Below are 21,715 nucleotides of genomic sequence, written 5' to 3' on the forward strand. Positions count from 1 at the left end.
ATCTTTTAGCAATGGTAAAGGAATGGTATGATTATAAGCAGAAGGCTAATTAGAGAGGAATGCACTGAGGACTTACTAGTACCATGACTTTGGGCAAACTAATATGTGTCATCATTTCCTTGTCTTTAAAATTACAATATTAATATCAATATTGCAGAATTGTTTTAAGACATATATATCTAATAATATATCTAAAGGATCTTGTACTCTATATGTGTGTTTAGTAAATGGTAGTGATTATTGTTACCTTTCCTAGTTCCAAAGAGAGTTTACCTTGGAAGCAAACCCATATTGTAGTGAATGTTTTGATAAATAAACAGTGTTACCAATGAATTTTCCTACCTGATTTCAAATTAAATTGCCTTATTATTTTTCAAAGTTCAACTCTAATTTCTCTAGAAATACAATTGTTTTAAGTCTTAACTAATGTATAGCATAGGGCAATGTTTGAGAGCATGATGAGTAAACTAATGTGGAATAATTTTTAAAATGAGATACTGTGACTACATTGTATTTTCTTCTTTGTTGAGGTATTATTTTTTCCATAGCTATGCTCAAAGTGAAAATCTGTAAATGCAATTGTAGACCACATTGCACAAGTTTCTTAGCAAGCATCTTTTCATAAAGCAATCAAAGATTTATGTCCAAAAATAAGATAAAATAAATGCATATAATTTCTTTAGGGTGAAGAAATACTGAGTATAAATTTTATTTGAAACAGAAAGACCCAATTCATTTCATGAAATTTGGTGTTCCATAGTTACAGCTCTTCACCATTGAATTATTATTATGCAAAATACAATTTTTATGGAGTAATACTTGTTACAAACTTGGATGCTTAATTTATGTGGTTAAAACAATTAAAACTTATTTATTTCAAATATAAATATTATTCCTAAAGATAAATCCAAAATTCATGAAAACAAATAGTAGATACTTCAAAAATACTCAAGCCACTACAGAAGGAAAGCTGAAGAAATAGAATGGAATGGTGCATAGTAGGAGGTTTTTCTCAAAATATTTAAAACATGGACAACCTACCCAGCTGGCTTGTCTCAGTGGTTGAGCATTGACCTATGAACCAGGAGGTCATGGATCTATTGCCCTTCAGGCACTTTCTGGGGTTGCTGGCTCAATCCCCAGTGGGGGGACATGCAGAGGCAGCCAAACATCACCATTGATGTTTCCATCTTTATCTCCGTCTCCCTTCCTCTCTGAATTCAACAAAATATATTTTGAAAAAACATGGACAACCTATCATTTCTACTTTAAAAGTTAAGATAAAAGATTATTTTACATGAAATCTGGAATCTAGGAGAAATTGCTAAGAACAGATTTTAAAATCCTATGAATTCTAGCATTGTGGGGTTAATGTTACCCTATTGTTTAGATTCAAATTACTTGTTTCTGTCACTAGATGATGTAAGGATTGGAGAGGTTTTTATCTGATGGTTAGAATGGAAATGTCTCAAATCAGATTAGTAAAGTTCTATATCCCCAGGGTGTGGTTACATTTCTAGATTCTCAATGGGGGCCTAGTCTGCCCAGCTCCTGCATTATATCTGGAATAAAAGGATGACGTGAGGAGGTGCTCTTTTTAGAATCAAGCAGAAGAGATCCAAGAGCTACTTGTCACCCTAGCTGGTTTTGATCAGTCAGCCTGTGTACCAAAGGGTCCTGGGTTTGATTCTGGTCAAGGGCATGTACCATGGTTGCAGGCTCCTCCCTGGCCCAGGCCCTGGTCGGGGCTTGTGCAGGAGGCAACCAGTCAATATGACACATCGATGTTTCTCTCTGTCTATCCCTCTCTCTTCCACTCTCCCTAAAAATCAATGGAAAAATATCCTCAGGTGAGTAAATAAATAAATAAATAAATAAATAAATAAAAGTATTAAAAAAGAGCTACTTGTCAACTGTAGGAGTAATTACCTAGAACAGTCTGTGCTAGGAAGAATTCTAGATGAACCTCAAAATTCCTTCCCCCTGGTATATATGGCCCATATAATTACCTTCTCTTGAGTGTGGGTAGGATCTGTGAATATGAGTGGATAAAATTCCATTGATTAGTATACTAATCAATTGACTTTGAAGTAAACAAAATTAATCTAATCCTGCATAGCCTGAGGTTTCAGAAGAGGCTTCAAAAGATGAAGTGTCAAAGAGATGAAAATTAAACTACAATGAGAGGCCCTGCGCACAGGACCCAGATATTCAATGCCTAGCATCCTATTCATAGAAACTGTAAGATAATAAATTTGCATTGTTTTAAACTACTAAGTTTGTGGTAATGTACAATAAAGTAATAGAAAACCTGCCACAATATCTACCATCAATAAATCATCAAACAAGTGCTGGTGAGGATGTGGAGAAAAAGAAACCCTTGTGCACTGCTGGTGGGAATGTAAACTGGTGTAGCCACTGTGGAAAACAGTATGGAGTTTCCTCAAAAAATTAAAAATGGAACTCCCATTTGACCCAGCAATCCTACTTCTGGGAATACAATCTAAGAATCTCAAAACACCAATCAGAAATAATATATGCACCTTTATGTTCATAGCAGTGTTATTTACAATAACTAAGATTTGAAAATATCCCAAGTTCCCATTAACAGATGAGTGGATTGAAAAATTGTGCATTTGCACAATGGAATACTATGCAGCTGTAAAAAGAAAGAACTCTTAATATTTGCAGTCTTCATTGGACCTGGAGAGTATTATACTAAGCGAAAAAAGCCAGTCAGAGAAAGATAAGTATCACAAGGAACAAAATAAACTGATGGACAAAATAGATCCAGAGACATAGAAGCATGGAATAGACTGTCAAACCTCAGAAGGAAGGCAGGGGAGGGTGGGTGGGAAGAGATTAACCAAAGAACTTGTATGCATATATGCATAACCTGTGAACACAGGCAATAGGGTGGTGAAGGCTTGTGAGGGGCGGGCTGGAAGAGGTCAATGGAGGATAAAGGGGGGACATATGTAATATTTTCAACAATAAAGATTTTTAAAAAGAGCTGTGTGACATTTACACAATGGAATCTATACTAATAAAAGGGTAATATGCAAATTAGTCAGGACACCCTCAGAGTAACGACTGAACAGCAGGTTGTGTGGGGAGACCAGGCCAGCAGAGGGCTTAGCGAGGGATGACCAAACGACTGAATAGCAGGCTGCATGGGGTGACCAGGTTGGCAGGGGGGACAGTGAGGGGCAACCAGGCTGGCAGAGGAGGGCAGTTGGGGGTGACCAGGCTAGCAGGCAGAGGCAATTAGGGGTGATCAGGCTGGTAGGGGGGGCAGTTAGGTGGAATCAGGCAGGCAGTCAGGTGAGCAGTTAGGAGCCAGCAATCCCAGATTGTGAGAGGGATGTTCGAGTGCCGGTTTAGGCCAGATCCCAGGGATCTGGCAGTCGGACATCCCCCGAGGGGCCCCAGATTGGAGAATGTCCAGGCTGGGCTGAGGGGATCCTCCTCCATGCATGATTTTCGTGCACCGGGCCTCTAGTACTACTATAAAAAAGAAGGAAATCTTGCCTTTTGCAGTAGCCTGAATGGACCTGGAGAATATTATGCTCTGTGAAATAAGCCAGTCAGAGAAAGACAAATACCATATGATCTCACTTATATGTGGAATCTATTCAGCCAAATAAACTGACATACAAAACAAAAACACAGGCTTGGATACATAGAACAGACTGACCCCTGTCAGAGGGGAAAGGGTTGGGGAATGAATGGAAGAAGGTGAAGAGATTAGCCAGAGAACATACACTAGTAAACATACATAGCCCATGGGTACAGGCAACAGTGTGGTGATGACCAGAGGGAAAGTGGATGTAGGGGTTGGTGGAGGTGGGCAACGGTAGGGGGCATGGGGACATCTGTAATAGTGTCAATAATAAAATAAAGTTTTTAAAAAAGAAGAAGATGAAGTATTAAAAGTCTCTGCCACCACTGGTTTTGAAAATACAGCTCAGTGAGTTTGAAAGCTAGAAAGAAATGGGATGTATCAACAAACATGTGAGCTTGGAAAAGAAGCCTGAGCATCAGATGAAACCCCAGTCTGGCCAACTCTCTGATTTCAGTTCAGTGAAGCCCTGGGAACAGGGCCTAGATACTCAATGCCTAGAATCCTATTCATAGAAACTATAAGATAATAAATTTGCATTGTTTTAAATTAAATTTGTGGTAATTTGCTATGCAGTAATAGAAAAATAATACATAGTTTAATTATGCTTTGTCAAAATAGGAAGGCTCAGTTGAAATACAAAAATGTAACAGAATAAAATAGCATATGCAAACATGAAGGAAGTGAAGACTAAAATAAAAAGGGAGTGGTTAAAGTAAAGTGGCCATAAATGTCAAGAGGAAGACAAAGTGAGAAGTAGAGTGAAAGGTAGAGGTGGGGAAATAGACCAGATAAGGGTCTAGATTTGTTCTGGTCTACTCTGTCAAAGTAATATGAATAGCTCTTGTTCTGGAATATGGACTTTAAAAAACACTTTGTTGTTGTTGTTTTTTTGCCAACTAGAGAGTTGAATATTGTTCCTATCATCACTGGCTTTCTGAACAATGAATAAAGTTAGAGGGTAAATGTATGACCTAAATAGCAAAAGAGAAAAAGTAGTGAAACACATTGGATATTAATGGAGAGGGGGGAAAGTTATGGAGAGCATTATGCTAAGTGAAATAAGTCAGTCAGAGAAAGACTAGTACCATATGATTTCATTCATGTGTGGAATATAATGAACAAAATGAACTAACAAGCAAAATAGAGACAGACTCATAGATAGTGAGCAGGCTGATAGCAGTCATGGGGTGGGGCTTGGGTAATGGGTTGGGGGAGTAGTGGAGGGATTGAGCAAAAAAGAGAAAAGGAGAGAGAAAAACAAAAACCCATGTATACAGACAGTAGCATGGTGATTGTGGAGGGGTGTGTGCAAGGGTATAGGGCCAATAAAAGAAGATGGACGAAGACTTGACTTGAGGTTGTGAACACATAATACAGGTACAGATGATGTGTTGTGGATTTGTACATCTGAAACCTGTATAATTTTGTTAAACAGTGTAACTCCAATAAATTCAATAAAAAGAAAAAAATTGTATGTGTGAAAACAATTGAAAGCAACAAACGAACAAACAAGAAAAACAAACAAAAACGCATAGATAGATAATTGTATGGTAGTTACCAGAGGGAAGGGGGTGGGAATAGTAAAGGGTAAAGGGGGTCAACTATGTGGTGATAGAAGATTTGACTTTGGATAGTGGGCACACAATGCAATATACATATGATGTATCATAGAATTGTACAGTTAAAATCTGTATAATCTTATTAACCACTAGAGGCCCAGTGCATGGATTCGTGCACCGGTGGGGTCCCTTGGCCTGGCATGCACCCTCTTGCAATCCGGGACCCCTTGGGGGATGTTGGACTGCCTGTTTCAGCCCGATCCCCACAAACCAGGCTAAGGGACCCCACCAGTGCATGAATCTGAGCACCGGGCCTCTAAAATGCATATAAAATCTTTGGTTAATCTCTTCCCACCTGCCCCCCTGCCCCCTTCCGTCTGAGATCCATCAGTCTGTCCCATGTTTCCAGGCCTGTGTGTTGGGTGTCTGCCCCCTGGTGGTCATTGTGCATCATAGCTACTGGTCGAATGGTCAGACAGTCACTTAGGCTTTTATATATATACTAGAGGCCTGGTGCACAAAATTTGTGCACAGGGGGGTGTCCCTCAGCCCAGCCTACACCCTCTCCAATCTGGGACCCTTCGAGGGATGTCCAACTGCCCGTTTAAGCCAGATCCTGGTAGGATCATGCCTAAACAGGCAGTCAGACATCCCTCTCACAATCTAGGATGGCTGGCTCCCAACTGCTCGTCTGCCTGCCTTCCTGATTGCCCCTAACCACTTCTGCCTGCCAGCCTGATCACCCCCTAAACACTTCCCTGCCAGCCTGTTTGCCCCTAACTTCCCTCCCCTGCAGGCCTTCCTTGTCACCCCAAACTGCCCTCCCCTGCAGGCCTTGTCACCCCTAACTGCCCTCCCCTGCAAGCCTGGGTCCCCCCCAACTGCCCTTCCCTGCAGGCCCGGTCACACCCAACTTCCCTCCTCTGCTGGCCTGGTCACCCCTAACTGCCCTCCTCTGCAGGCATGATCGCCCCCAACTGCCCTTCCTTGCAGGCCTGGTCCCTCCCAACTGCCCTCCCCTGCTTGCCATCTTGTGGTGGCCATCTTGTGTCCACATGGGGGCAACCATTTTTGACCACATGGGAGCAGCCATCTTGTGTGTTGGAGTGATGGACAATTTGCATATTACTCTTTTATTAGATAGGATAGAGGCCTGGTGCACGGGTGGGGGCCAGCTGGTTTGCCATGAAGGGTGTCCCGGTTCAGGGAGGGGTTCCCTTGGGGCATAGGGTGGCCTGGGCGAGGGGCCTGTGGTGGTTTGCAGGCTGGCCACGTCCCCTGGCAACCCAAGAAGAGGCCCTGGTATCTGGGATTTATTTATCTTGTACAATTGAAACTTTGTTGCCTTGAGCAGAGGCCAAGGCAGGCCAAGGCTGTGGAAACTTGGTTTCCTCCATCGCCGGGGGCAACTCAAGCCTCCTCCTGATCTCTCCAGCTCCGTGGCTGCGGCCATTTTTGTTGGGATTTATTTATCTTTTATAATTGAAACTTTGTAGCCTTGATTGGAGGCCAGGGTGTGCTGAAAGCTTGGCTTCCTCCATTGCTGGGGAAACCCAAGTCACCTGCTACCTCCGTGGCTGCAGCCTTCTTGGTTGAGTTAATTTGCATACTTTCTCCTGATTGGCTGGTGGGCATGGCTTGTGGGTGTAGTGGAGGTACGGTCAATTTCCATATTACTCTTTTATTAGATAGGATAGATTATCACCCCGATAAATTTAACTGAAAATAAATTTTAAAAAAATGTTGCATGAACTGATGAAATGTACAGTATGGAAAACTTGAATAATCGTAGAATGTGTTGTCAAATCTATAGTGAGTTTTTGTAAGGAAAATGACGACATATATCTGTATGTTTATTTTAAACAGTTTATTTCCTAGTAGTGTGCCTAGTCCCTAGTGATTTTATAAGTCTGAGTCTCTTTTGCCATACCCAACTGATGTCTACTGCTGACTTACCAGGACATTGAAGCATTGCTTGCCCCCAAATTACTGTGGTCTAATTACTGTTGTGATGTCCAGATACTTTATCTTGACCTTTATTCATTACTAAGTGCATGCCTGGAGCACAAAATTCTATTACCATATACTCATGGACTTTTCTACTTCCTGTACTATCTCTCCCTTACCTTCCATGATTTAGAGGATACATATCCATTCACTTATGCTCTATTGGAAAAATAGCTATACTTGATTAAAAGTAAGACAGAACATTTTAATTATAGCCCTTTAAATTAATATTCTTATATCCATTTGCAACAACACACTTACTTAAATTGTGTGAAATTTTAGTAAATGGAGGACAATGATCATGATCCCTAAAGCTTGCTGATTTCAAAATTTAGTGGAAGGATGAGCCCCAGATAAAAAGCATTAGATTCATTTGTGGGTAAGTTGTTATAGGTACAAGTTTTCAGGCCTAAACTTTACAACCTTTGATCTTTTAAAGTTATTATTGATAGGTACTTATTTGTCGCCATTTTTTTCCTTTACCCCTGTGTTTCTTCTTCGCTTCCTATTTCTTTTTTTTTTAAAGCAGACCCTTTAGTATTTCTTGCATTGCTGGTTTGGTGGTAATAAATTCCCTTAGTCCTTTTTTTGTCTGTGAAGCTCCTGATTTCACCTTCAATTTTGATTGATAGCCTTGCTGGGTACAGTATTCTTGGATTCAGACCCTTCCTTTGCATGACTTTGTATATTTCATTCCATTCCCTTCTGGCCTGATGAGTTTCTGTTGAGAAATCAGTTGCTATTCTGATGGGGGTTCCTTTGTAGGTAACTTTCTGTCTCTCTCTTGCCGCTTTTAAGATTATTACTTTGTCGTTGGTGTTTGCCAATTTAATTGTAATGTGCCTTGGCATTGGTCTTTTGGGGTTCATTTTGCTTGGGACTCTGTGAGCTTCTTGGATTTGTGTGGGTTTTTTCTTCCCTATATCAGGGAAGTTTTCTGTCATTATTTCTTCAAACAGGTTTTCTATTCCTTGCTCAGCTTCCTTTCCTTCTGGAACCCCTATTATGTGGATTTTTTTGTTTGTTTGTTTCGTGTTGTCCCAAAGTTCCCTTAGGCTCTCCTCCTGCTTTTTAATTTTTTTTTCTAGGAGCTGCTCTACTTGGGTATTTTTTCCCATCTTGTCTTCTAGCTCACTGATGCAGTCCTCTGCTTCTAGTCTACTCTTGATGCTTTCTATTGAATTCTTTACATCAGCGATGTCATTTTTCATGTCTTCTTGGTTCTTCTTCATTTCCTCTTGGTTCTTGCTCATATTGTCGAATTTGTCTTCCATTCTTTTAAGCCACCTTATGACCATTTCTCTGAATTCTTTCTCTGGCAGGTTGCTTGCCTCCATTTCGTTTACTTCCTTTTCTGGTGATGCCTGCTTTTCTTTCATATGCAGGCTGTTTCTTTGTCTCCCCATGGTCTCTCTTCTCCAGGTGTTTGGTTATGTAGTTGTCTCTCTCCTGCATTGGTTTAAAGGCAAAAAATACAACACAACAAGGCACAACACACAAGGCACTTAACAGAAATGTATTCACGATATTAATAACCTCCAATAAAGTTGACCACCAGAGAAAGGCAAATTAGGGCATAGGAGAGAAAGAAGAAAATGAAAAAGAAAGAAAGAAAGAAAAGGGAGTGTTAAAATGAAATTGGGAAAAGGAAAAAAAAAAGTAAGAGAGACAAGAAAGAGACTAAGAGAGAAAGGAGAACAAACTATACATATGGGGAGAAAACTCCAATAGAGCAACCACTAATCCCAGCAAATGCCAGCAACAAGTACCTGGGGATTAATACAAACTACAACATCAACTAATATCGAGTGAGGCAAGGGAAAACAGAAGCAAAAAACAAACAAAAACAAAGCAAACAAAAAACAAACAAAAGAATAAGCAAAACAATCTCACAAAAAGCATAAAAATTCTATATAATCAACATTCAAGCAAACAACAACAAAAGGACAGAGAGAAAGACAATTTTTTGGATAGTTAAGACAGTGAAGGAGAGGTGTGTATGGACTTGGAGCAGGGATTGTAGATTAGATATATAAGTAGGGTGAAATTTTATCAATGGGTTAACAGAAAGAGTAGGGAAAATCTAAAGCAGGAAAGGGGTAAGATAAACAGGACACCAAAAGGGGAAGGTTAGGAAGAGAGTGATGGCATAAAGGTAGAGTTGAGATAGAGTAAAACGATGCTAAAAGAAAGATGAAACTAGAATGTAGAAAACTAATCCCAAAGTAAAATAAAGAGAAAATAAAATGATACTTTAAAAAAAAAGGTAAAATAGTATTAGTAATAATACTGATTGAAAATAAAAATGTAATAATTAAAAAGGTAAAATCAAGTGAGAAAAAAAGAAAAAAATTAGTTTCTTGAGTAAAAGATGCAAAAAATGAAAATAAAAAATAAAAATAAAAAATAAAAAAAATAAAATGTGCAGTAGTGAAGGTCATTCACTTCCTCTATTGTTCTGTTTGGCATGCCTGTTTCTCAGTCCGGACAGTATTGCAGTTCCCTGCGTTCCACTGCTCCTCAGTGTTGTAAGCCAGTCCTGATTTTTAAGCAGGCGGTGTGTCTTAATTTCTCTTATTCCTTTATTTTTGATTACACAAGAATCAATTTGTGATTCAGCCCCTGGGTGGCAGTGTTTCTGGATTGACTTCCGGATCTCTTTGGCCTCTCTAGCCTGTATTTAGGTCCTTTTTTCCCTGTGGCACTCAATACTAGTTTGTGGAATTGGGCTGCCTCAGAGCTGGCTCTCCGATGGTCACTCCCCACTCCAATCCCCAGGTTTCAGAAAAACAACTTTCCCCTGCAGTCTCCCAGGGTGTCCCCAACTGGATGATCCTATGTTTTGGGCTTAGTAATCAGAAGCAAGGATTTGAAGAGGAAAAAGCCCAAGTGTGCGAACAATGGGTCTGCGCTCAAGTCTAAGCAGCCGGCACACCTTTGAAATTCTTAGGGTGTCCCTGCACGTCAGATCAAAATGGGTTGCTTTTTAGAGATCCCTTCTGTTAGCAGCTCTGAGGACCCCCTTCCACATTCACGAATCACGCCAGCCCCAACAGTCATGGATTTTTCTAGGCACAGACTCCCCTGGTCCTCCAGCTCCCGCAAAACGCGCGTTCCTCTCTCCTGCCGGGACCAGACACCGCAACTTATCACAGGCGAAATCTGACCTTTCCGTGGTGGAGTGTAGAGCTACTCTGAATCCGCGTGTTTGCGCCAATTGGGGACTGGTGTTCTGGGGCTCACAGCTTTTCGGTGGGTGCCACAGTTGTGGATTTTCAGGCTTTCGATAAGCTCCACTTTCCCTTTCAAGATGGTGCAGTTGCCAGGTCTGAGCCCATAGCTCCGGGAGGGGACCCAGACGCAGTGGGGGCTGCCATGTCAGGGGAACCCTGTCTAGCAGTCCCCCACCTTCTTCTGGAGTTTAGCTGTCCCTTAACTTGCCAACAAACACTCCTCCTGCGACCCTCAGCTGTTCTTTCTTTCTGCTCCGGGACAAGGCTCGGAATATGTCTGTCTATTCTGCCGCCATTTTTTTCCCCACAACCTTTGATCTTGAATGCAGGGAACTACACTTAAAATTTGCTCCTCAGGTGATTCTTATGAAAGAAAAATTTTGAGGACCACAAGATTAGAACATTTTAGAGATGTAATATACATCTTTCACATTTTATTTCATATCCCTGTTGTAACAAATTGTGAAGAAATGTCATTACTTGTTAATGTATTAGTTTCCTCTATTCACTTTTATATTTTAATGTAAATGTCAAATTTACAGTTTAGGTATTCTCTCAACTACATTATATATTTACTAGAGGCCCGATGCACAAAATTCGTGCATTGAGGGGTGTGTCTCTCCAACCAGCCTGCACCCTCTCCAATCTGGGATGCCCCCACTGGGATCAGGCCTAAACGGGCAGTTGGACATCCCTCTCACAGTCCAGGACTGCTGGCTCCCAACCACTCGCTTGCCTGCCTGCCTGCCTGCCTGATTGCCCCTAACCACTTCTGCCTGCCAGCCTTATCACCCCCTAAACACTCCCCTGCCAGCCTGATCAACACCTAACTGCTCCCCTGCCGGCCTGATTGCCCCTAACTGCCCTCCCCTGCAGGCCTGGTCACTCCTGACTGCCCTCCCCTGCTGGCCTGGTCACCCCCAATTGCCCTCCCCTGCAGGCCTGGTCACCCCCAACTGCCGTCCCCTGCAGGCCTGATCGCCCACAACTGCCCTTCCTTGTAGGACTGGGTCCCCCCTAACTGTCCTCCTCTGCTGGCCATCTTGTGGTGGCCATTTTGTGTCCACATGTGGTGGCCATCTTTGACCACATGGGGATGGCATCTTGTGTGTTGGAGTGACGGTCAATTTACATATTACCTATTTATTATATAGGATATGGGAGAACATGATTGCAAGTATTAGATTGGTTTTTATGGGTTGGTTCTCTTCCATGATGACTATTTAAAAATAAACAGTGTAAAAAGGTGAATTTAAAGATGAGACAATAAGAAACTAAATAAATAGAATTCAAAAGAAATACCACTCACTGGTGAGACAGAGTTATTAATAAATTGCTATATTTGCTCATTATTGGTTCTAAAATTTGATGGCCCAAACTTGCAAGTATTAACTTACTGCCAGCATCAGAGCAGGTCAGAGTGTTTTAGCATATTTATTGAGATAAATATATCTCACTGAAATCTTAATACATGATTCACATATAATAAATAAGCTATTACTATAGGAATATTTTAAAACTTAAAGAAGCATTTGAATTTTCTATTCTGAGATCTCCAGTGGACAGCAAGTTTTAGTTTTATTTGCTCATGTAAAAAAAGAGGGAGTTCATTTCAAGTAATTTTTGCATCTGTGAGAGAATATTTCTCTACGTAGTACTGTTGAACAGAAAGGTGTTCAATTTGAGGATTTCAGATGGTGTGAATGAATACCCCTCTCAAGAAATTAAAATATTTAATTAATAGAAATGTAATATGGGAGAAAACTCCCAGTTTATTATCCTTATTGGAAGTAAAATAAAACAATCCTATATAATAAAAGAGTAATATGCAAATTAACCATCACTCTACTACACCCACAAGCCACGCCCACCAGCCAATCAGGAGCGAATATGCAAACAAACCCAACCAAGATGGCTAAGGCCACAGAGAGCAGGAGGGAGGCTTGGGTTTTCCCTGCGATGGAGGAAGCCAAGCTTTCTGCCTGCCCTTGCCGGCCTAGGCCTCCACTCAAGGCTACAGAGTTTCAATGATAGAAGATACATAAACCCAAACAGAAATGGCGGCAGCCATGGAGCTGGAAAGAGCAGGAGGCTAGGGTTGCCCCGGGTGATGGAGGAAGCCAAGCTTTCCTCACACCCTGGCCGGCCCAGGCCTCGCTTAAGGCTACAAAGTTTCAATTATAGAAGATACATAAAACCAAACAGAAATGGTGGCAGCCACGGAGCTGGAAAGAGCAGGAGGCTAGGGTTGCCCGCGGAGATGGAGGAAGCCAAGCTTTCTGCACACCCTGGCCGGCCCAGGCCTCTGCTTAAGGCTACAAAGTTTCAATTATAGAAGATACATAAATCCCCCCAAAAATGGCTGCCACCACGGAGCAAGCAGAAGTCTTGGCTCCGCTCCAGGCTACAAAGTTTCAATTGTAGAAGATAAATAAACTCCAGATACCAGGGCCTCCGCTTGGGTCCCCAGGGGGCATGGCCGGCCTGCAAACCACCACAGGCCCCTCGCCCAGGCCACCCCATGCCCCAAGGGTACCCCCACCCTGATCTGGGACACCCTTCAGGGCAAACCAGCTGGCCCCCACCCATGCACCAGGCCTCTATCCTATCTAATAAAAGAGTAATATGCAGATTGACTATCACTCCAACACACAAGATGGCTGCCCCCATGTGGTCAAAGATCCTGCCCCCATGTGGACACAAGATGGCCACCACAAGATGGCCAGCAGGGGAGGACAGTTGGGAGGGACCAAGCCTGCAAGGGAGGGCAGTTGTGGCAGTTGTGGGCGATCAGGCCAGCAGGTGATGGCAGTTGGGAGGAACCAGGCCTGCAAGGGAGGGCAGTTAGGGTTGACCAAGCTGGCAGAGGAGGGAAGTTGGGTGTGACCAGGCCTGCAGGGGAGAGCAGTTGGGGGGTACCAGGCCTGCAGGGGAGGGCAGTTAGGGGTGACCAGTCCTGCAAGGGAAGGCAGTTAGGGGTGACCAGGCCTGCAGGGGAGGGCATTTAGGGGCAAACAGGCTGGCAGGGGAGCAGTTAGGCATCAATCAGGCTGGCAGGGGAGTGGTTAGGGGGTGATCAGGCTGGCAGGCAGAAGTGATAAGTGGCAATCAGGAAGGCAGGCAGGCAAGCAGTTGGGAGCCAGCAGTCCTGGATTGTGAGAGGGATGTCCGACTGCCCATTTAGGCCCGATCTCACCGAGATAGGGCTTAAACGGGCAGTCGGACATCCCTCGAGGGGTCCCAGATTGGAGAGGGTGCAGGCTTGGCTTAGCCCCCCCCCCTCTCCCCCGTGCACGAATTTCGTGCACCAGGCCTCTAGTATAAAAATAAGATAGTTGGTGAATGTTTTAAAAAATATCTTTATGTGACATTCTGTGATATTTATTTGGGAAAATACCGACCTTTTTATAAACAAAACTGATCACTTTTAACTAGGTAATACAAATTATAAATTAGTAGTTCATTCTAGATTAACTAAGGATTTTATAAGAGAAATAACAAAACCATGTCCCAATGTTGAGACCATAACTTTTTGTACTTATAATCATTGCATACTAATAAATCTAGTATCTATTTGCTTAATCAACATTTAATTATACAGCATGTCATAATTTGAAATTAGTCCATGTCACAAAACTACTATATAATTTCATAATATTGTAACTCTCTCTAGAAACCTTGCAGAATAAAAAGGCAAGTAACATATTAGGAAAAATTGAAAAGGGTGCCCCAAAGTGTTTGGATGACCAATTCATAGTTACACACAATTTAAATAAAAGATAAATAGGTACTATATTGATCTCATTTTTTGATAAAATACTTTCAGCACTACATACTGAATTACATACATACTTACTAAATACTACATGTATAACTAATCAGCAGCTTTCCTTAAGTGATAGATTATTTATTGTAATGAATGTTGCATACATTTTTGTAAATTTAGTCTTTTCACAAAGAAAACATATTGGTAACAAAATAAAGAACTCTATATTTAAAATTGAATGGATTGCCAAAAAGAGATCGGAATATAAAACATGAGTTTATTTGTTAATTTTTATTAAAGTATAGTTGACCTTCAATATTATATTAGTTTCAGATATACAGCAATTCAACCTTTATATACCTTACAATTTGATCACCACAATAAATTTAGTAACCATGTGTCACTGTACAATGTTTTTGAGATATCATTGACTATATTCCTTGTCTGCACACTACATCTCCATGAATTATTTATTTTATAACTGGAAGTTTGTACCTCTTATTCTCCTTCACTTTTGCACCCATCTCTTACTCCCCTCCACTCTGTCAACCATCAATTGGTTCTTTGTATCTATGGGTTTGTTTGTTTCTTAATTTTGTTTTTTAGATTCCACATATAAGTGAAATCATATGGTATTTGGCTTTCTCCTAATAATTTATTTCACTTAGTATAATATACTTTAGGCCCATTCATGTTGTCACAAATAACAAACATTTATTTATTCTATAAATGAGTAATCTTCCATTATTTTTCATACGTGTGTATATATGTGACATATACATACATTTTCTTTATTTGTTCATCTATCAATGAACACCTAGGTTGCTTCCATATTTTGGCTATCAGAAATGATGTTGCAAAGAACATAGGGGTGCATATATTTTTTGAATTAGTGTTTTCATTTTTTTCTGATAAACACCCAGAAGTGGAATTACTGGGTCATATGATTCTATATTTAATTTTTTGAGATGCGTCCATACTGTTTTCCATAGTGGCTACACAATACCACCAATAGTGCATGAGGGCTCGCTTTACTCCATATCCCCCCAACGTTTATTATTTTTTAACTTTTTGATAATAGCCATTTTGAAGGGTATGAAGTGATTTCGTACTGTGATTTTGATTTTCATTTCCATGATTATTAGTGATTTTGAGCATTTTTTATATGTCTGTTGGCCATCTGAAAAACATTAGCTTATTTATACTATCTGCTATGATTTTGAAGATATATGTGTGAATTCAATGCATTCCCTAATTGATTTAGATTATTATCATAAGTGTTAAATATTACATTCAAAAATTCCACATCTAGCTACAATATCAGGATCAGTAGTAAAGAATCGGGTACAAATAATTTGATCTGTAACAGGAATGGGGTGTCTTGTGTACAGTAAGAATCAGATGTGACTAAAATATTCACGATATCTTAACCTATGAAGCACATGAAGGCAACATTTGTGGCTAGAAATTGAAATTATGAGCTCCCTATTTATTGTGGAGCAATGAAACTTAGCCAGAGGAAATAATGATGTGAAGATGATTATGAAGATGAATTAAAAGCTGATAATGATGATGTGCCATTCATTGTCCATGTGGTATAGTAGACATGGAAGATATGAATTTGATTTCCATCTTCACCAATTATTCCCAATGTGACCTTGAACAAGTTACAACTCCTCTGAAATTTCTCATGTGTAAAATGAAACTAATAATACTTACATCACAAGATTGTTATAAGACCCAAATGAGATAATGCGTGTAAAAGCACTTTACAAATTATAATTTTCTGTGTCATCTTTAGATTTATATTTCTGACCTTTCAGAAGGAAATTGTTTTAATTGCCCCCAGATCAAGTAGTACCTCTTCTCAAATATTAAGGCTTCTACAACAACCTGGGCTGATTAATTTCTGCTACGAATGACAATGGTACAAATTTCATTACATTCAAATAATGATATTTCAAAAGGAGTTTCAATGTCCTATGTGTATTATATTATTTCATACAATGAACTTTATAAAATGTTTTCATTATAAGCTGTGAAGTCAAGTTTATTATGATTTCTTACTGCATTTCAATTCAGTACTTAGTCTCATGCTGATTTTTGTTGGATTTTAGTTTTTTCATATTTCTCCAATAAATACTGTAAATCTCCCTTGTTTAAAAATTAATTGCATGGGAATCATAAAATTCTAGCATTTTAATGTGTATGGAGATTCTAATTTCATGGATCTCTTGAACAATAATGTTGTTCCTGTCAGATATTTAAAATACATGATTACTCATGCAGAAACTTGTTAATGTTTCATTGAAATGGATCTTAATATATAGACTTTAGCATTACCACTTCACTTATTTTATAAAGAGTGTGATGAAAACAATCTAATGAAAATAATTGAATCTACCAGTGATTACTCAGTATAAAGTAACCCAAACTGCAAATATAAATTAATTTAATGACAGACAAAATTGTTAAACTCTAATTTCAAGTAAAGTACATTAAAAAGTTAATTAGTTGGGCTGATATTTTCAAATACCAAGTTTAGATTTGGAATCATACAGAAAAAAATGAGAAAGGAGTACAGTTTTCATTTTTTAAATTTCTTTATAGATTGTAGTATTACATATGTGTCTTTATTCCCCCACTACCCCCCAACCCTCCCCCATTCATGCCCTTACTCCCCTGTTGTCTGTGTCCATTGATTAGGCTTATATGCATGCATATAAGTCCTTTGGTTGACCTCTCCCTCTTACCCCCACCCTCCCCTACCTTCCCTGAGGTTTGAGGTTCTGATCGATGTTTCTCTGCCTCTGGATCAGTTCACCCTCCCCTACCTTCCCTGAGGTTTGAGGTTCTGATCGATGTTTCTCTGCCTCTGGATCAGTTTATGTTGTTCATTATATTCAATAAATGAGTGAGATCATGTGATATTTATCTTTCTCTGCCTGGCTTATTTCACTTAGCATAATGCTATCCAACTCCATCCATGTTGTTGCACATGGTAAGAACTCCTTTTTTACTGCAGCGTAGTATTCCATTGTGTAGATGTACCACAGTTTTTTAATCCACTCATCTGCTGATGGGCACTTAGGCTGTTTCCAAATCTTAGCTATGGTGAATTGTGCTACTATGAACATAGGGGTGCATATATCCTTTCTCATTCGTGTTTCTAGTTTCTTGGGATATATTCCTGGAAGTGGGATCACTGGGTCAAATGGGAGTTCCATTTTTAGTTTTTTGAGGAAACTCCATACTGTTCTCTACAGTGGCTGCACCAGTATGCATTCCCACCAGCAGTGCACAAGGGTTCCTTTTTCTCCGCATCCTCGCCAGCACTTGTCATTTGTTGATTTGTTGATGATAGCCATTCTGACAGCTATGAGATGGTACCGCATTATTGTTTTGATTTGTATCTCTTGGATGATTAATGACTTTGAGCAGGTTTTCATATGTCTCTTGGCCTTCCTTCTGTCTTCTTTCAAAAAGTGTCTATTTAGATCAGTTGCCCATTTTTTGATTGGGTTGTTTATCTTCCTTTTGTTAAGTTGTATGTGTTCCCTGTAAATGTTGGAGATTAAACCCTTATCGGATATAACATTGGATTTCCTTCTTTTATATGGCTGAATAGCATTCCATTATATATGTATAGAACCTTTTTTTAATCCAGTCATCTGTCAATGTACACTAAGGCTGTTTCCATGTCTTGGCTAAAGCAATAAGGTAAGAAAACAAAGGCATAAGAATAAGAGAGAAAGAAGTAAAATTGGCTTTATTTTCAGTTTACATGATTATATATATATATACTAGTGGCCCAGTGCACAAAATTCATGCACATTAAAAGGGAATTAATTAGAGGAAATACATAAATATTGCAATTTGTCTTTTCTCTATATTAGAAGTATCAGAGATGAAAGAAAATAGTAAAATGTATATGAAAATCTTCCTCCTGTCAGAGTCTGGGGCACACTGTGGGACCCAGAGTTAAGTCCCCGACCACCCACACACACCTCGAAATTGCGTGAGACCCAGACCCAGCCTGCCCCAACTCCATTGGGCAAGATCCAAACCCAGCCGCGCCCCCCCCCCCCCATCAAGCCCCACCAGGCAGAGGTTGCAGTCTGAGGTCCCTCGTCAAGCCCCACCAGGTGGGGGATGTGCCTTGATGTCCCAGTCAAGCCCTGCCAGGCGGGGGGCACACCTTGAGGTCCCCCGTCAAGCTGTGCTGGGGCATCGCCTGAGATCCCCCGGCCTGTCCATGGCCTGAGGTCCCCCAGCATGGTGCCGGGGTGGGGGGTGTGGCCTTAGGTCCCCCGTCAAGCCCTGCCGGGGTGGGGGGTGCCACCTGAGGTCTCCTAGCCCAGCACCAGGGTGGAGGGTGCTGCCTGAGGTCTCCCATCCCAGCCCGGCACCACGCAGCCTCAGGTCCCTGCTGATCGCTTGTTACGGCTCATTATGGGAACCCCTCCTCTGCGTGGGCACAGCCATCTTGTGTTATGGGAACCCAGCCTCCTCTGTGCGCACCGCCATCTTGTGACGGCGTTACAGAATACAGGTCAATTTGCATATTACTTCTTTATTATATGGTATAAAATCGAAAAGACTCTAACAAAACTGTTATATCTAATGTTATATAAACAAGTTCAGTAAAGTTTCAGGATACAAAATCAATATATAAAAATCAATAGCATTTCTATACACTAACAATGATTTATCTGAAAAAAATAAGAAAAATAATCCCATTTTCAATAACATTAAAGAAAAGAAAACACTTATTAATAAATTTAACCAAGGAGGTGAAAGTTCTCTACACTGAAAAGTATAAGACACTGATGAAAGTATTAAAGAAGACACAAATGAATGGAAAGATATCCCATGTTAATGGACTGGAAGAAATAATATTGTTTAAATATTTTCCCCAAAGCCATATAGTATATACTCAATTCAATTCCAATGGCATTTCTTTTACAAAAATGGAAAGAAAATTCTAAGATTTGTATGGAACCACAAAATACTCCAAATAGCCAAAGTAATCCTGAGAAAGCAGAACAAAACTTGGGGCAGCACCCTTCCTGATTTCAAACTATATGACAAAGTTATAGTAATCAAATAAATATGATGCTGGAATAGACACATAGACCAATGGATTAAAATTGAGAGCCTAGAAATAAACCCATGCATATATGGTCAACTAATATTTGACCAGGAAGCTGAGAATACCCAGTAAAGAAAAGGCAGTCTCTCCAATAAATGCTGCTGGGAAAGTTGGATATTCATATGTAAAAGAATGAAACTAGACCCCTATATTACACCCCTCTAAAAAATTAACCACAAATTTAGGAATAATATTAATAACCAAAATAATAATATTAATAACAGTGGTTAACATTTACTGAGTACTTATTTTGTGTCAAGCACAATGTAATATTCTCCTTACATTCATTAAGTTCATGAATCATTACTTTTTTTATTCAATTCTCAAAACTAATGTAGCAATTACTATTTTCTCTGTTTTATAGAAGATAAAATATTAATCATGAATCTCTATTAAAATGTCAACTAGTCATGGCAAGATATTTGTGTATGTGTATTTATATTGAATAAGCATTCCTGCAAAAATATGAGAAAGTATAATATTAGGTCTCTATCAGTTCATACATTTCATCAGGGCAGTTGGCAGCTTATCAGCTTATGAAAAACTAGAGGCCCAGTGCATGAAAATTCATGCACTGGAGGGGGGAGTCCCTCAGCCTGGCCTGCCCCCTCTCACAGTCTGGGAGCTCTCAGGGGTGGGAGGTGACCTGGTGATCAGGGGAAGATGACACCCCATCACACCTCTGCTACTGCCACTGCCAGCAGCGCAAGCCTCAGCCGGCCCTACTTACCTGAGCCTTGGGCGGCCCTGGGTGGCTGGGCAGCCACCATCTGAGGCTTACCTGTGCCTCGGGCCAGCCCTGGGCAGCTGGGCAGCTGCCATCTGAGGCTTGCCTGTGCCTTGGGCCAGCCCTGGGACTCTGGAGGTTGCCACACACCTGCCACCCCAGCGGGGCTGAGGGGACTGGGTGCTGCCGTCTTGTGGCTGTGGGTGCTGCCATCTTTGAGGACGTGGCAGTCAATTAGCATATTCCCTCCTTATTGGCTGTAGGCACTGCCATCTTTGCGATGGTGTGAGGATCAATTAGCATATTCCCTCTTTATTAGATAGTATTGTGTCACTTTTCTCCAACAGGAAAGAGGAGCTTGCTGAATTACTATTCTAGGAATCAGGGACATTGTTGGCAGCATTATTCAATCCATTATGGTTTTAAAATTAGTAATCCCCCTCCATTTCCAAAACAAGAGTTATTTTTTGTTGTTTTTCTATGTTATCAAAGAAATTGGAAGAATAATTATCCACACTGCAATCAGTTGAGTTTGTATTCTTAGAATGTTGGAAAATCTAGCTTATTGGAATTCTGAAATTCATCATCTGGAAATTTAATTTGCACTAAAATGTCTATTTCTTTATGAATTATGACTGGGAAATAAGCTGAAGTTCCACATTCAACTGATATTTTAGCTGATTTCCTGACTTTGTTGTTTTTCTTTCCATGAATAGTTTTCAGTTGATCCTTCCTATTAATTTTTTCTAAAACTGGTGTAAGTAGATATCCATAAATGGGACAAGTACTTAGTATGTTCATTGACTTTCTAGAAGAACTAGAATTACTTGTCCTCAAAATTCATTATACATCAGAATTATCTGAGATACTTGTTGAAGATGAAAATTCTTGTCCCTAAGCTGAAGATTGTTTTTATTATTTCTTTAAAACATTATTTTTCAATTATAGTTTGTATTCAATATTACTTTGTATTAGTTTAGGTGGACAGCATAGTGGCTATACAATCATATGCTTTGCAAAGTGTTTCCACAAATATCTCTAGTACCCACCTGGCACCATATGTAGTTATTACAATATTATTGACTATATTCCCTATTCTGTACTTTACACCCCCATGACTATCTTGTAACTACAAATCTTTACTTCTTAATCCCTTCAACTTATTTTAAAAATATATTCTTATTGATTTCAGAGAGGAATGGAGAGGGAGAGAGATAGAAACATCAATGATGAGAGAGAATCATTGATCAGCTGCCTTTTGCACACCCCCTACTGGGGATGGAGCCCACAACCTGGACATGAACCCTTGGCCAGAATCGAACCCAAGACCCTTCAGTCTGCAGGCTGACGCTCTATCCACTGAGCTAAACCAGCTAGGGCCCTTGAACTTTTTTACACAGCCTTCCAAACCCCCTCTTCTGGCAATCATCATCAGTCAGTTCTCTGAAACTATGAGTGTGTTTCGATTTTGTTTGTTCATTTATTTTGTTTATTAGATTTCACATGTGAATGAAATCATAAGGTATTTGTATTTTTCTGTATTACTTATTTCACTTAGCATAATACCCTCTAGGTTCATCCATGCTGACACAAATGTTAAGATTTCATTTTTTATGGTCTAGTAATATTCCATTGTATATATGTAC

Source organism: Plecotus auritus, assembly GCF_963455305.1.
Source record: "Plecotus auritus genome assembly, chromosome: X".
Classification (NCBI taxonomy): Eukaryota; Metazoa; Chordata; class Mammalia; order Chiroptera; family Vespertilionidae; genus Plecotus; species Plecotus auritus.